This window comes from Pseudophryne corroboree, chromosome 11 (assembly GCF_028390025.1).
Source record: "Pseudophryne corroboree isolate aPseCor3 chromosome 11, aPseCor3.hap2, whole genome shotgun sequence".
NCBI classification, from domain to species: domain Eukaryota; kingdom Metazoa; phylum Chordata; class Amphibia; order Anura; family Myobatrachidae; genus Pseudophryne; species Pseudophryne corroboree.
In genome coordinates, this window is record NC_086454.1 from 322,769,384 (window position 1) to 322,784,988 (window position 15,605).

The window sequence follows — 15,605 nt, forward strand, 5'->3', positions numbered from 1 at the left end:
GGTTTAACTCAACCATTACAGACAGAACTTCATTGTTGATTAAAACGCAGATTGGCAACAAAAATCTTTTTTTCTCTCTCTTTTTTTTTTTTTTCAGTTTCCAGGGGAAAACGAGCATGGAAAAATTCTCCAGACAACATAATTTGTCAAAGTCACATTATGCATCTATTGCATATGGCAGCCTAATCGGCAATGTTTATTAACCCACCTTATGCTGGCCTGAGGCACAGAACAGTATACGGACAAATGTCCGCGCAGGTGCATTTCCAACCTGTCTGTATTAGTACATATTTCTATTTATTAAATTGTCTAATCTAGTTTCATCTATTTCTGAACTCTCTTTAGTAATATTTTAATGTCATAGCTCTCTAGTGATAGCTGATATCTGATGTCAGAGCGTTATGGGGCCCTACACACTGCGTGATCCGCCGCCGAGCTGCCCGACGGCAGATACGGCCGACCCGGTGACGGGGGGCAGTGACGGGAGGAGTGACGTTTCTTCACTCTCCCCTGTCACCCGGCTCCATAGAAGTGCAGGCAAATATGGATGAGATCGTCCATATTGGCCTGCATGCACAGGCGACGGGGCACCGGCGATGAACGAGCGTGGGGCCGCGCATCGTTCATCGCTGGTGCCTCCACACTCAAAGATATGAACGGTATCTCGTTCATTAATGAACGAGATCGTTCATATCTTTCAGTAATATCGCCCAGTGTGTAGGACCCATTAGTTTCAGTTTAATGCAATTATGTTAAGGTGAAACAGAAATCCTACATAGCTCTCCTTTACACCGCAATCTAAGTATGTGTGTGAAGATGAGAAAGTAAAAGATAGACGAGAAAGTAAAAGATATCGCTCAGAAGGGCCAACCTGAGCAAGATCTTTTACAATCTCGTCCAGAGAGTACACTGAATGTCGTTAATGATGCGCGTATCGTTAACGACTCCCTCCCTGAACATAGGGTGGAGGGAGATCCTTGTTAACGCAGATGCAGCATGGGCGTCGTTTCGGCGGGGACTAGTTTAGTGTGTTTGGGCCTTTATTCTGCATTTTTGCTGTTGTCTTTCTACAAATCATTATCTCCTTTTCAAGTTCTCTCTGGATAGTAAGCAAGCATATGGTCTCAGACTGTGTGGAACAGATCAAATTGCCTTGTGTACAACGTCTTATTTAATAACAGTTATCTGGCACAACCAATATCCGCAGCTCTTTACAGAGAATATGTCAGTCAGTCACACCGGTCCCTGCCGCAGTGGATTTTACAACCTACAGTATATTCCCTACCACATGGACACCTACATTATGTTTTTTTTTGTGTTTTTTTTTCTTGGTAGCCAATTTACCTACCAGTATATTTTAGTAGTTTGGGAGGAAACCGGAGGACCTGGTAGGAAACCCACGCAAACATGGAGAGAACATACAAACTCCATACATTTAGACCTGTGGTGGGAATCGACCCCGAGACCTCAGTGCTGAGAGGCAGTAATGCTAACCATTACACCAATCGTGCTGTCTGTGAGAATAGGACCCAGGCGGTTTGAGGTTAAGCAGAGTGGTGGGATCACTGTGTTACTGGTAAAAACGGGGCTGGTTGCAGTGTTTAAGAGGGATCGCTGGCAGGAAGTAATATTACAGCTTCTTTTCATAGATCTGATACTCTGATATGCTTAGTTATTACTATTACTATAGATCCATCATACACAGGCTCCCCGCAGCGTTCCGTGTGTCTGGTGCGGAAGGGTTCACACCTCTCCCCTGCTCACCCCCTGGTGTAAACCTGTTCTGTTCGCCATCACGGCAGTGAAAGCCAGGTCAGGGACCTTTGGCATCCCACTGCGCGCAGCAGAGGCCGGACAGACCATACTGGATTACTACGTAGATCAGTAGCTCCGCAATGTAAACCAGTTTCTATATTTCCTTTTTTCCTGGTTATTTTCTGTATATTTTTATCTATACAAAATCTCAGCTCCTCCTGAGTTCCTCTGTTGGCAACAGGAGATAGCGGTAATTAGGCAATGGGTGGGGACTGCTGGGTGGGGGATACCACTGATTAATGTGATATGTCCTGCGTACAATTCTTGGTAAATAGCCGAGATAGATAAACCATTGGGAGGGATGGGTGGAAGTGGGTGCTATGCTTATGGTTTCACACTGTTGACGCTTCTATATGTTATTACATAATAAATCCAACCAGAAATGTATTTTTTTTTGTGGGAGTTACAGAAGTTGGATAAGAAAATGTAACTTACAGTATCTGTGATCCTCTGATCAATGTATATGATGCATTCGGCGCTGCCGGCAGCCACCTAGGGCCCAGTAGGTGTTAAGGTTCCTGCCAGCCACTCGCTGTCCGTTGCAGTCTCCATCTGTTTTAGTTATTTTTCATACTTTTAATTGTACAGAAACAGAACGTGGGGTCCAGAGGGAGGAGCAACACCGACAGAGCCGCAAGAGGAGGATCTAAACTAACCACTGCAGGGGGAGGAGCAACACCGACAGAGCCGCAAGAGGAGGATCTAAACTAACCACTGCAGGGGGAGGAGCAAAACTGACAGAGCCGCCATAGGAGGATCTAAACCAGGCATGTCCAAACTGCGGCCCTCCAGCTGTAGAGAAACTACACATCCCAGCATACCCTGACACAGCTTTAGCATTCTCTGACAGCAAAACTGTCAGGGCATGCTGGGATATGTAGTTTCACAACAGCTGGAGGGCCGCAGTATGGACATGCCTGATCTAAACTAACCACTGCTGGGGAAGGAGCAACACTGACAGAGCTGCAGGGGAAGGAGCTGCACTGACAAAGCCACAAAAGGAGGATCTAAACCATAGGTCTTCAACCTGCGGCCCTCCAGCTGCTGTGGAACTACATATTCCAGCATCCCCTGCCTCAGTTTTAGCATGCCTCAATAGCGAAACTGTTGCAGGGCATGCTGGGATGTGTAGTTCCACAGCAGCTGGAGGTCCCCAGGTTGAAGACCCATGATCTAAACCATAGGTCTGCAAACTCAGTCCTCATTACCCCACACAGTGCATGTTTTGCAGGTCTCCTCACAGAATCACAAGGGAAATAAATAACTCAACTTGCAGACCTTTTAAAATGTGTCTGTGAGTAATTGAAACACCTGTGCACCTGCTGGGTTACCTGCAAAACATGCACTGTGTGGGGTAATGAGGACCGAGTTTGCAGACCTATGATCTAAACTAACCTCCGCAGGGGAAGGAGTAACACTGACAGAGCAGTAGGGTAAGGAGCTGCACTGGATCTGCTGCAGACTGAGAATTTGCACTGGCACAGGCGCAGGGGAAGGAGCTACATGGATACTGGACAGGGCTGCAGGGGAAGGTGCTGCAGGAACAACAATATCGCAAGGGGAGTAGCTACACGGACAGAGCCGTAGGGGGAGGAGCTAAACGGGCCGATCTGCAGGGGGAGGAGCTACGCGGACAGCGCCGAAGGGGGAGGAGTTACACGGACAGAGCCGCAGAGGGAAGAGCTACACGGACACAGCCGCAGGGGGAGGAGCTACACGTACAGGGCCGCGGAGCTACACTGACTGACTGAGTCCCGATATGAGCCAGAGTGAAGTGTGCGGAGCCGGGGGCCCCGATTGGTGAAGCTGATCACATGCTCCTCTGACCCCTCTGCATCATGGGATTCTGCTGCTGGCTGCTAGTGAGATCATCATCCGGGACTTCTCACGGCCTCAGGGGTTGGGTATAGGAGCTGCGCGCCGTTCCCTTAGTAAGTAACTGGCATCTTCTGTTATGTATGACATATATTTATAAACTGTACATATAATACATTATCTATCTATCTATCTATCTATCTATCTATCTATCTATCTATCTATCTATCTATCCACACTGCCTGTCTGTATAAAACCTTGTATATTTAGTCCCTCTTATTAGTAAAACATATGTAGAATAAAAGGGTAATTTAGGGTAAAATAATACATAGGCATTCTGGAGAAAGGGGGACTTAATTGTTTATTTGGTCACCAATAAGTAATGGGCGACGGACAGAGCTGTTTAATAGTTTCGCTTATTTAGTGTGAGCGCTGCGGGGTCATCACCGGTACTGGCATCTGCTGAGGTGGCGGGCAGAAATGCGTGAAGTCTTGCTTTTTGTTGCCCAAACTGCACTTCCAGCAGCGCTCCCAGTACTTACGGTGGATTTAGACGCTCTACGCAGCTAAACCCGGTGCATTTGGGCACAAGCGCGATAAATAATGGCCGTCCAAAACAATTGAATAGCTCCGTCCGGTGCCCATTACTCACGGGAGCGCAAAAAAGCAATTGAATTGCAATGCTGAGGAGATTGCAGTACACACATGGGGCGGGATGTAATGCCGTCCGAGATGGCCGGACGTGTGGGATGCCAGACGTTTTTTTAAAGGGGCAATCATTTACAATGCATTGTTTTGCCCTGTAACTGACTGCCCCTTTAAAAAAAATTCTGTGTTCGGCCAGCAACCTGCACGTCCGGCCATCTCAGATGGCGTTACATCCGTTCCGTTATCTTGTTTCATTGGAAAAGCTTTCGCAATAAAATAAAAAAAAATGTTTTAAATTAAAACTTGCGTCGGTGATAATTGTGATATAACACAGTTTACCCATGTGCCCTGGACACTGAGCTCACTGCCAGACCTGGGGACGTCACATGCCACAACATGTGCCACAATGATGCTGCAGGGTAGCTGCAAGTCATACTGTACAGAAAGAAATAAACGTGGAACCCATCACCATAACAATATACAAGTGTGGGCAAGCAGGTCATTTATCTTTTTCTTTACATTTATTACACCTTATTTACATCACAGACGCTGCGAAACACCACATTTGTAGTTCACCAGGGGCCTAATTCAGACCTGATCGCTGCTGTTCGTTTTCGCACATCAGCCGATCAGGTCTGAACTGGGCATGTCCCGGCGCCGTAGTGCGCTGGCGCATGCCAGACAGCCGATGGCCATCTCAGCCCAGCGAGATGGCCATTGACAGGCAGAGGTGTTTGGTGGGCGGGAGGGGACGGGCCGGTGGCGTTTGGACGCCGTTTTGGGGGCGCGATCCGAGCAACACAGGCATACCCTGTGCGTGGGGCGGGCCACGGTGGCTGCGTGACATCACACGCAGTCGCTGCGACCCAGAGAGCGACGGGTAGCTCCCTGCTAGCGCGCAGGAGCTGCGCAGGTAGGGAGCTACTCTTCAGGTACAAAAGCAACGCCGCCGCGCAATGCTTTAGTACTGTCTGTGAAACTGATCGTAGCCGTGCAAACTTTTGCACAGCTACGATCAGGTCTGAATTAGGCCCCAAGTGCATTATGGTTGCTAGGCTGCGACTTTAGCCGCACAGGAATTTGTTTTAAGCACGCACAAAGTCGCAGAAGGTGCACAATGAACCTGGTGTGAGAAAAAGCCACAGCTGCTGTATCGTAGCACTTCGTATACGGATTCCAGCACATTTGCAAACAGATGTACAAATGTGGCACATAACAGCTATTACAGGTTGAGTCTCCCTTATCTAAAATGCTTGGGACCAGAGGTATTTTGGATATCGGATTTTTCCGTATTTTGGAATAATTGCATACCATAATGAGATATCATGGCGATGGGACCTAAGTCTGAGCACACAATTCATTTATGTTTCAGATACACCTTATACACACAGCCTGAAGGTCATGTAATACAATATTTTTAATAACTTTGTGTATTAAACAAAGTTTCTCTGACGTCCTAAGTGGATGCTGGGACTCCGTAAGGACCATGGGGAATAGCGGCTCCGCAGGAGACTGGGCACAACTATAAAGAAAGCTTTTAGACTACTGGTGTGCACTGGCTCCTCCCACTATGACCCTCCTCCAGACTTCAGTTAGAATCTTGTGCCCGGCTGAGCTGGATGCACACTAGGGGCTCTCCTGAGCTCCTAGAAAGAAAGAATATTTAGGTTTTTTATTTTACAGCAACAGACTCACTGCAGCGAGGGACTAAGGGGAGAAGAAGCGAACCTACCTAATAGGTGGTAGTTTGGGCTTCTTAGGCTACTGGACACCATTAGCTCCAGAGGGATCGACCGCAGGACCCGACCTTGGTGTTCGTTCCCGGAGCCGCGCCGCCGTCCCCCTTACAGAGCCAGAAGCATGAAGAGGTCCGGAAAATCGGCGGCAGAAGACTTCGGTCTTCACCAAGGTAGCGCACAGCACTGCAGCTGTGCGCCATTGCTCCTCATGTACACCTCACACTCCGGTCACTGATGGGTGCAGGGCGCTGGGGGGGGCGCCCTGAGGACAATATAAACACCTTGGCTGGCAAATCTACATCATATATAGTCCTAGAGGCTATATAGATGTAAAAATACCCCTGCCAGTATTCCAGAAAAAGCGTGAGAAGTCCGCCGGAAAAGGGGCGGGGCAATCTCCCTCAGCACACTGGCGCCATTTTTCCCTCACAGCTCCGCTGGAAGGAAGCTCCCTGGCTCTCCCCTGCAGTCTGAAACCTACAGAAGGGTAAAAAAGAGAGGGGGGGCACTAAATTTAGGCGCAGGATATATATATAGATATATAAAAAGCAGCTATAAGGGAAAACACTAATTTATAGTGGGATCCCTGTGTTATATAGCGCTCTGGTGTGTGCTGGCATACTCTCTCTCTGTCTCCCCAAAGGGCTTTGTGTGGTCCTGTCCTCTGTCAGAGCATTCCCTGTGTGTTTGCGGTGTGTCGGTACGGCTGTGTCGACATGTTTGATGAGGAGGCTTATGTGGAGGCGGAGCAGATGCCTGTAAATGTGATGTCACCCCCTGTGGGGTCGACACCTGAGTGGATGGTGCTGTGGAAGGAATTACGCGACAGTGTCGACTCCTTGCATAAAAGGTTTGACGACATACCAAATGTGGGACAGCCGGCTTCTCAGCCTGTGCCTGCCCAGGCGTCTCAAAAGCCATCAGGGGCTCTAAAACGCCCGCTACCTCAGATGGCAGACACAGATGTCGACACGGATACTGACTCCAGTGTCGACGACGATGAGACTAATGTAACTTCCAGTAGGGCCACACGTTACATGATTGAGGCAATGAAAAATGTGTTGCACATTTCTGATGTTACCCCCGGTACCACAAAAAAGGGTATTATGTTTGGAGAGAAAAAACTACCAGTAGCTTTTCCTCCATCTGAGGAATTAAATGAAGTGTGTGAAGAAGCGTGGGCTTCCCCTGATAAGAAGCTGGTAATTTCTAAGAGGTTACTAATGGCGTACCCTTTCCCGCCAGAGGATAGGTCACGTTGGGAAACATCCCCTAGAGTGGATAAAGCGCTCACACTCTTGTCAAAGAAGGTGGCACTACCGTCTCCGGATACGGCCGCCCTGAAGGAATCTGCTGATAGAAAGCAGGAGGCTATCCTGAAATCTATATATACACACACAGGTGTTATACTGAGACCAGCTATTGCTTCAGCATGTATTTGCAGTGCTGCAGCTGCATGGTCAGACTCCCTGTCAGAAAATATTGATACCCTAGACAGGGACACTATATTGCTAACCGTAGAGCATATAAAAGACGCACTTTTATACATGAGGGATGCACAGAGGGATATTTGCCGGCTGGCATCCAAAATTAGTGCAATGTCCATTTCTGCCAGGAGAGGGTTATGGACTCGGCAGTGGACAGGAGATGCAGATTCCAAAAGGCACATGGAAGTTCTGCCTTATAAGGGTGAGGAGTTGTTCGGGGATGGTCTCTCGGACCTCGTTTCCACAGCAACAGCTGGGAAGTCTACATTTTTACCCCATGTTCCCTCACAGCCAAAGAAAGCACCGTATTATTAGGTACAGTCCTTTCGGCCCAATAAGGGCAAGCGGGTTAAAGGCGCGTCCTTTCTGCCCAGAGGCAGAGGTAGGGGAAAAAAGCTGCAGCATGCAGCCAGTTCCCAGGAGCAAAAGTCCTCCCCCGCTTCCTCTAAGTCCACAGCATGACGCTGGGGCTCCACAGGCGGAGCCAGGTACGGTGGGGGCCCGTCTCAAATATTTCAGCAATCAGTGGGCTCGCTCACGGGTGGATCCCTGGATTTTTCAGATAGTATCTCAGGGGTACAAGCTGGAATTCGAGACGTCTCCCCCCCGCCGTTTCCTCAAATCTGCCTTGCCAACCACTCCCTCAGGCAGGGAGGCAGTGTTACAGGCAATTCACAAGCTGTATTCACAACAGGTGATAGTAAAGGTACCCCTACTTCAACAAGGACGGGGTTACTATTCCACAATGTTTGTGGTACCGAAACCGGACGGTTCGGTGAGACCCATTTTAAATTTGAAATCCTTGAACACATATATAAAAAAATTCAAGTTCAAGATGGAATCGCTCAGGGCGGTTATTGCAAGCCTGGACGAGGGGGATTACATGGTATCACTGGACATCAAGGATGCTTACCTGCATGTCCCCATTTACCATCCTCACCAGGACTACCTCAGATTTGTGGTACAGGATTGTCATTACCAGTTCCAGACGTTGCCGTTCGGTCTATCCACGGCTCCGAGGGTCTTTACCAAGGTAATGGCCGAAATGATGATACTCCTTCGAAAGAAGGGAGTTTTAATTATCCCGTACTTGGACGATCTCCTGATAAAGGCGAGGTCCAGAGAGCAGTTGTTGGTCGGGGTAGCACTATCTCGGGAGGTGCTACAACAGCACGGCTGGATTCTAAACATTCCAAAGTCGCAGCTGGTCCCTACGACGCGTCTACTGTTCCTGGGGATGGTTCTGGACACAGAACAGAAAAAAGTGTTTCTCTAACGTCCTAGTGGATGCTGGGGACTCCGAAAGGACCATGGGGAACAGCGGCTCCGCAGGAGACTGGGCACAAAGTAAAAGCTTTAGGACTAGCTGGTGTGCACTGGCTCCTCCCCCCATGACCCCCCTCCAGTTAGATTTTGTGCCCGAACGAGAAGGGTGCAATCTAGGTGGCTCTCCTGAGCTGCTTAGAGTAAAAGTTTAAATAGGTTTTTTATTTTCAGTGAGACCTGCTGGCAACAGGCTCACTGCATCGAGGGACTTAGGGGAGAGAAACGAACTCACCTGCGTGCAGAGTGGATTGGGTTTCTTAGGCTACTGGACATTAGCTCCAGAGGGACGATCACAGGCCCAGCCATGGATGGGTCCCGGAGCCGCGCCGCCGGCCCCCTTACAGATGCTGAAGCAAGAAGAGGTCCATAAATCGGCGGCAGAAGACTTTCCTGTCTTCATAAGGTAGCGCACAGCACTGCAGCTGTGCGCCATTGCTCTCAGCACACTTCACACTCCGGTCACTGAGGGTGCAGGACGCTGGGGGGGGGGGGGCGTCCTGGGAAGCAATGAATTTACCTTAGTTGGCGAAAAATACATCACATATAGCTCCTGGGCTATATGGATGTATTTAACCCCTGCCAGTTTTCCAGAGAAAAGCGGGAGAAGAGCCCGCCGTGAAGGGGGCGGGGCCTATCTCCTCAGCACACAGCGCCATTTTTCCCACACAGCTACGCTGGTAGGAAGGCTCCCAGAATCTCCCCTGCATCCTGCAACTACAGAAACAGGGTAAAAAAGAGAGGGGGGCACTTATTTGGCAAAATAACAGATATAAGCAGCTATAAGGGATAGACACTTATTGTAAGGTTGTCCCTATACATATATAGCGCTCTGGTGTGTGCTGGCAAACTCTCCCTCTGTCTCCCCAAAGGGCTAAGTGGGTCCTGTCCTCTATCAGAGCATTCCCTGTGTGTGTGCTGGCTGTCGGTACGTGTGTGTCGACATGTATGAGGAGGAAAATGATGTGGAGGCGGAGCAATTGCCTATAATGGTGATGTCACCCCCTAGGGAGTCGACACCTGAATGGATGGCCGTAATTAAGGAATTACGTGACAGTGTCGGCACGTTACAGAAAACTGTTGACGACATGAGACAGCCGGCAGCTCAGTTAGTGCCTGTCCAGGCGTCTCAAACACCGTCAGGGGCTATTAAACGCCCGTTACCTCAGTGGGTCGACACGGACCCAGACACAGACACTGACTCCAGTGTCGACGGTGAAGAAACAAACGTATTTTCCAGTAGGGCCACACGTTACATGATCACGGCAATGAAGGAGGTTTTGCACATCTCTGATACTGCAAGTACCACAAAAAGGGGTATTATGTGGGGTGTGAAAAAACTACCCGTAGTTTTTCCTGAATCAGATGAATTGAATGAAGTGTGTGATGAAGCGTGGGTTACCCCCGACAGAAAACTGCTAATTTCTAAAAAATTATTGGCACTATATCCCTTCCCACCAGAGGTTAGGGCTCGTTGGGAAACACCCCCTAGGGTGGATAAGGCGCTCACACGCTTATCAAAACAAGTGGCGTTACCGTCTCCAGAAACGGCCGCCATTAAGGAGCCAGCAGATAGGAGGCTGGAAAATATCCTTAAAAGTATATACACACATACTGGTGTTATACTGCGACCAGCAATCGCCTCAGCCTGGATGTGCAGTGCTGGGGTGGCTTGGTCGGATTCCCTGACTGAAAATATTGATACCCTGGACAGGGACAATATATTATTGACTATAGAGCATTTAAAGGATGCATTCCTATATATGCGAGATGCACAGAGAGACATTTGCACTCTGGCATCAAGAGTAAGTGCGATGTCCATTTCTGCCAGAAGAGGATTATGGACGCGACAGTGGTCAGGGGATGCGGATTCCAAACGGCATATGGAAGTATTGCCGTATAAAGGGGAGGAGTTATTTGGGGGCGGTCTATCGGACCTGGTGGCCACGGCAACGGCTGGGAAATCCACCTTTTTACCCCAAGTCACCTCGCAGCAGAAAAAGATACCGCCTTTTCAGGCTCAGTCCTTTCGTCCCCATAAGGGCAAGCGGGCAAAAGGCCACTCATATCTCCCCCGGGGCAGAGGAAGGGGAAAAAGACTACAACAGACAGCTTCTTCCCACGACCAGAAGCCCTCCCCCGCTTCTGCCAAGTCCTCAGCATGACGCTGGGGCCTTACAAGCGGACTCAGGCACGGTGGGGGCCCGTCTCAAGAATTTCAGCGCGCAGTGGGTTCACTCGCAAGTGGACCCCTGGATCCTGCAGGTAGTGTCTCAGGGGTACAAATTGGAATTCGAGACGTCTCCCCCTCGCCGGTTCTTGAAGTCTGCTTTACCAACGTCTACCCCCGACAGGGAGGCGGTATTGGAAGCCATTCACAAGCTGTATTCCCAGCAAGTGATAATCAAGGTACCCCTCCTACAACAGGGAAAGGGGTATTACTCCACGCTGTTTGTGGTACCGAAGCCGGACGGCTCGGTGAGACCCATTTTAAATCTGAAAACCTTGAACACTTACATAAAAAGGTTCAAGTTCAAGATGGAGTCACTCAGAGCAGTGATAGCGAACCCGGAAGAAGGGGACTACATGGTGTCTCTGGACATCAAGGATGCTTACCTCCATGTCCCAATTTGCCCTTCTCACCAAGGGTACCTCAGGTTTGTGGTACAGAACTGTCACTATCAGTTTCAGACGCTGCCGTTTGGATTGTCCACGGCACCCCGGGTCTTTACCAAGGTAATGGCCGAAATGATGATTCTTCTTCGAAGAAAAGGCGTCTTAATTATCCCTTACTTGGACGATCTCCTGATAAGGGCACGGTCCAGAGAACAGTTAGAGGTCGGAGTAGCACTATCGCAAATAGTACTACGACAGCACGGATGGATTCTAAATATTCCAAAATCGCAGCTGATTCTGACGACACGTCTGCTGTTCCTAGGGATGATTCTGGACACAGTACAGAAAAAGGTGTTTCTCCCGGAAGAGAAAGCCAGGGAGTTATCCGACCTAGTCAGGAAACTCCTAAGACCAGGCCAGGTGTCAGTGCATCAGTGCACAAGGGTCCTGGGAAAGATGGTGGCTTCTTACGAAGCGATTCCATTCGGCAGATTCCACGCAAGAACTTTTCAGTTGGATCTGCTAGACAAATGGTCCGGATCGCATCTTCAAATGCATCAGCGGATAACCCTGTCTCCAAGGACAAGGGTGTCTCTCCTGTGGTGGTTACAGAGTGCTCATCTCCTAGAGGGCCGCAGATTCGGCATTCAGGATTGGGTCCTGGTGACCACGGATGCCAGCCTGAGAGGCTGGGGAGCAGTCACACAGGGAAAAAATTTCCAGGGCTTGTGGTCAAGCATGGAAACGTCACTTCACATAAATATCCTGGAACTAAGGGCCATTTACAATGCCCTAAGTCAGGCAAGGCCTCTGCTTCAGGGTCAGCCAGTATTGATCCAGTCGGACAACATCACGGCAGTCGCCCACGTAAACAGACAGGGCGGCACGAGAAGCAGGAGGGCAATGACGGAAGTGGCAAGGATTCTTCGCTGGGCGGAAAATCATGTGATAGCACTGTCAGCAGTGTTCATTCCGGGAGTGGACAACTGGGAAGCAGACTTCCTCAGCAGACACGATCTTCACCCGGGGGAGTGGGGACTTCACCCGGAAGTCTTCCACATGATTGTAAACCGTTGGGAAAAACCAAAGGTGGACATGATGGCGTCTCGCCTCAACAAAAAACTGGACAGATATTGTTTCAGGTCAAGGGACCCTCAGGCAATAGCTGTGGACGCTCTGGTAACACCGTGGGTGTACCGGTCAGTGTATGTGTTCCCTCCTCTTCCTCTCATACCAAAAGTACTGAGAATCATAAGAAGGAGAGGAGTAAAGACTATACTCGTGGCTCCGGATTGGCCAAGAAGGACTTGGTACCCGGAAATTCAAGAGATGCTCACGGAAGACCCGTGGCCTCTACCTCTAAGACAGGACCTGCTCCAGCAGGGACCATGTCTGTTCCAAGACTTACCGCGGCTGCGTTTGACGGCATGGCGGTTGAACGCCGGATCCTGAAGGAAAAAGGCATTCCGGATGAAGTCATCCCTACCCTGATCAAAGCCAGGAAGGATGTAACCGTACAACATTATCACCGTATTTGGCGTAAATATGTTGCGTGGTGCGAGGCCAGGAAGGCCCCTACGGAGGAATTTCAACTGGGTCGATTCCTGCATTTCCTGCAAACAGGACTGTCTATGGGCCTCAAATTAGGGTCCATTAAGGTTCAAATTTCGGCCCTGTCGATATTCTTCCAAAAAGAACTAGCTTCTGTACCTGAAGTTCAGACGTTTGTCAAGGGAGTACTGCATATACAGCCTCCTTTTGTGCCTCCAGTGGCACCTTGGGATCTCAATGTAGTGTTGGGATTCCTAAAATCACATTGGTTTGAACCACTCACCACTGTGGACTTGAAGTATCTCACTTGGAAAGTGGTAATGCTGTTAGCCCTGGCTTCAGCCAGGCGTGTATCAGAATTGGCGGCTTTATCCTATAAAAGCCCTTACCTAATTTTTCATACGGACAGGGCAGAATTGAGGACTCGTCCTCATTTTCTCCCTAAGGTGGTTTCAGCATTTCACTTAAACCAACCTATCGTGGTGCCTGCGGCTACTAGGGACTTGGAGGATTCCAAGTTGCTGGACGTAGTCAGGGCCCTGAAAATATATGTTTCCAGGACGGCTGGAGTCAGAAAATCTGATTCGCTGTTTATCCTGTATGCACCCAACAAGCTGGGTGCTCCTGCTTCTAAGCAGACGATTGCTCGTTGGATTTGTAGTACAATTCAGCTTGCACATTCTGTGGCAGGCCTGCCACAGCCAAAATCTATAAAAGCCCATTCCACACGGAAAGTGGGCTCATCTTGGGCGGCTGCCCGAGGGGTCTCGGCTTTACAACTTTGCCGAGCAGCTACTTGGTCAGGGGCAAACACGTTTGCTAAATTCTACAAATTTGATACCCTGGCTGAGGAGGACCTGGAGTTCTCTCATTCGGTGCTGCAGAGTCATCCGCACTCTCCCGCCCGTTTGGGAGCTTTGGTATAATCCCCATGGTCCTTTCGGAGTCCCCAGCATCCACTAGGATGTTAGAGAAAATAAGAATTTACTTACCGATAATTCTATTTCTCATAGTCCGTAGTGGATGCTGGGCGCCCATCCCAAGTGCGGATTGTCTGCATTACTTGTACATAGTTATTGTTACAAAAATCGGGTTATTGTTGTTGTGAGCCATCTTTTCAGAGGCTCCTTCTGTTATCATGCTGTTAACTGGGTTCAGATCACAAGTTGTACGGTGTGATTGGTGTGGCTGGTAATGAGTCTTACCCGGGATTCAAAATCCTTCCTTATTGTGTACGCTCGTCCGGGCACAGTATCCTGACTGAGGCTTGGAGGGGGTCATGGGGGGAGGAGCCAGTGCACACCAGCTAGTCCTAAAGCTTTTACTTTGTGCCCAGTCTCCTGCGGAGCCGCTGTTCCCCATGGTCCTTTCGGAGTCCCCAGCATCCACTACGGACTATGAGAAATAGAATTATCGGTAAGTAAATTCTTATTTTCTCCCGGAGGAGAAGGCCAAGGAGCTGTCATCTCTAGTCAGAGGCCTCCTAAAACCAAAACAGGTGTCGGTGCATCACTGCATGCGGATCCTGGGAAAGATGGTAGCTTCCTACGAAGCGATTCCATTCGGCAGGTTTCATGCAAGAACCTTTCAGTGGGACCTGTTGGACAAGTGGTCCGGATCGCATCTTCAGATGCATCGGCTGATAACCCTGTCTCCAAGGACAAGGGTGTCTCTGCTGTGGTGGCTGCAGAGTGCTCATCTTCAAGAAGGCCGCAGATTCGGCATACAGGACTGGGTCCTGGTGACCACGGATGCCAGCCTTCGAGGCTGGGGGGCAGTCACACAGGGAAGAAACTTCCAAGGACTATGGTCAAGTCAGGAGACTTCCCTGCACATAAATATTCTGGAACTAAGGGCCATTTACAATGCCCTAAGCCAGGCAAAACCCCTGCTTCAAAACCAGCCGGTACTGATCCAATCAGACAACATCACGGCGGTCGCCCATGTAAACCGACAGGGCGGCACGAGAAGCAGGACGGCGATGGCAGAAGCCACAAGGATTCTCCGATGGGCGGAAAATCACGTGTTCGCACTGTCAGCAGTGTTCATTCCGGGAGTGGACAACTGGGAAGCAGACTTCCTCAGCAGGCACGACCTCCACCCGGGAGAGTGGGAACTTCATCCAGAAGTCTTTCAAATGATTGCAAACCGTTGGGAAAGGCCACAGGTGGACATGATGGCGTCCCGCCTAAACAAAAAGCTAGAAAAGTATTGCGCCAGGTCAAGGGACCCGCAGGCGATAGCTGTGGACGCTCTAGTGACACCGTGGGTGTACCGTCGGTTTATGTGTTCCCTCCTCTTCCTCTCATACCAAAGGTACTGAGGATAATACGGAGAAGAGGAGTAAGAACTATACTCATTGTTCCGGATTGGCCAAGAAGAGCTTGGTACCCGGAACTTCAAGAAATGATCTCAGAGGACCCATGGCCTCTACCGCTCAGACAAGACCTGCTGCAGCAGGGGCCCTGTCTGTTCCAAGACTTACCGCGGCTGCGTTTGACGGCATGGCGGTTGAACACCGGATCCTGAAGGAAAAGGGCATTCCGGAGGAAGTCATTCCTACGCTGATTAAAGCTAGGAAAGAAGTAACCGCAAACCATTATCACCGCAT

General features: G+C 49.6%; 1 long non-coding RNA gene across 6 annotated transcripts in view; it reads left to right on the forward strand.

The window, feature by feature from the left end:
- Positions 1-3,427: 3,427 nt before the first annotated feature.
- LOC134970233 (uncharacterized) overlaps positions 3,428-15,605 on the forward strand; it is a 307,651-nt gene continuing 295,473 nt past the window's right edge. For 2 of the 6 annotated variants that reach the window (XR_010189734.1, XR_010189737.1), the window contains exon 1: positions 3,428-3,746. This is a non-coding gene — a long non-coding RNA (uncharacterized LOC134970233). The remainder of the gene's footprint in view (positions 3,747-15,605) is intronic. The other 4 variants (XR_010189736.1, XR_010189733.1, XR_010189735.1 and 1 more) reach the window with 3 other exon arrangements.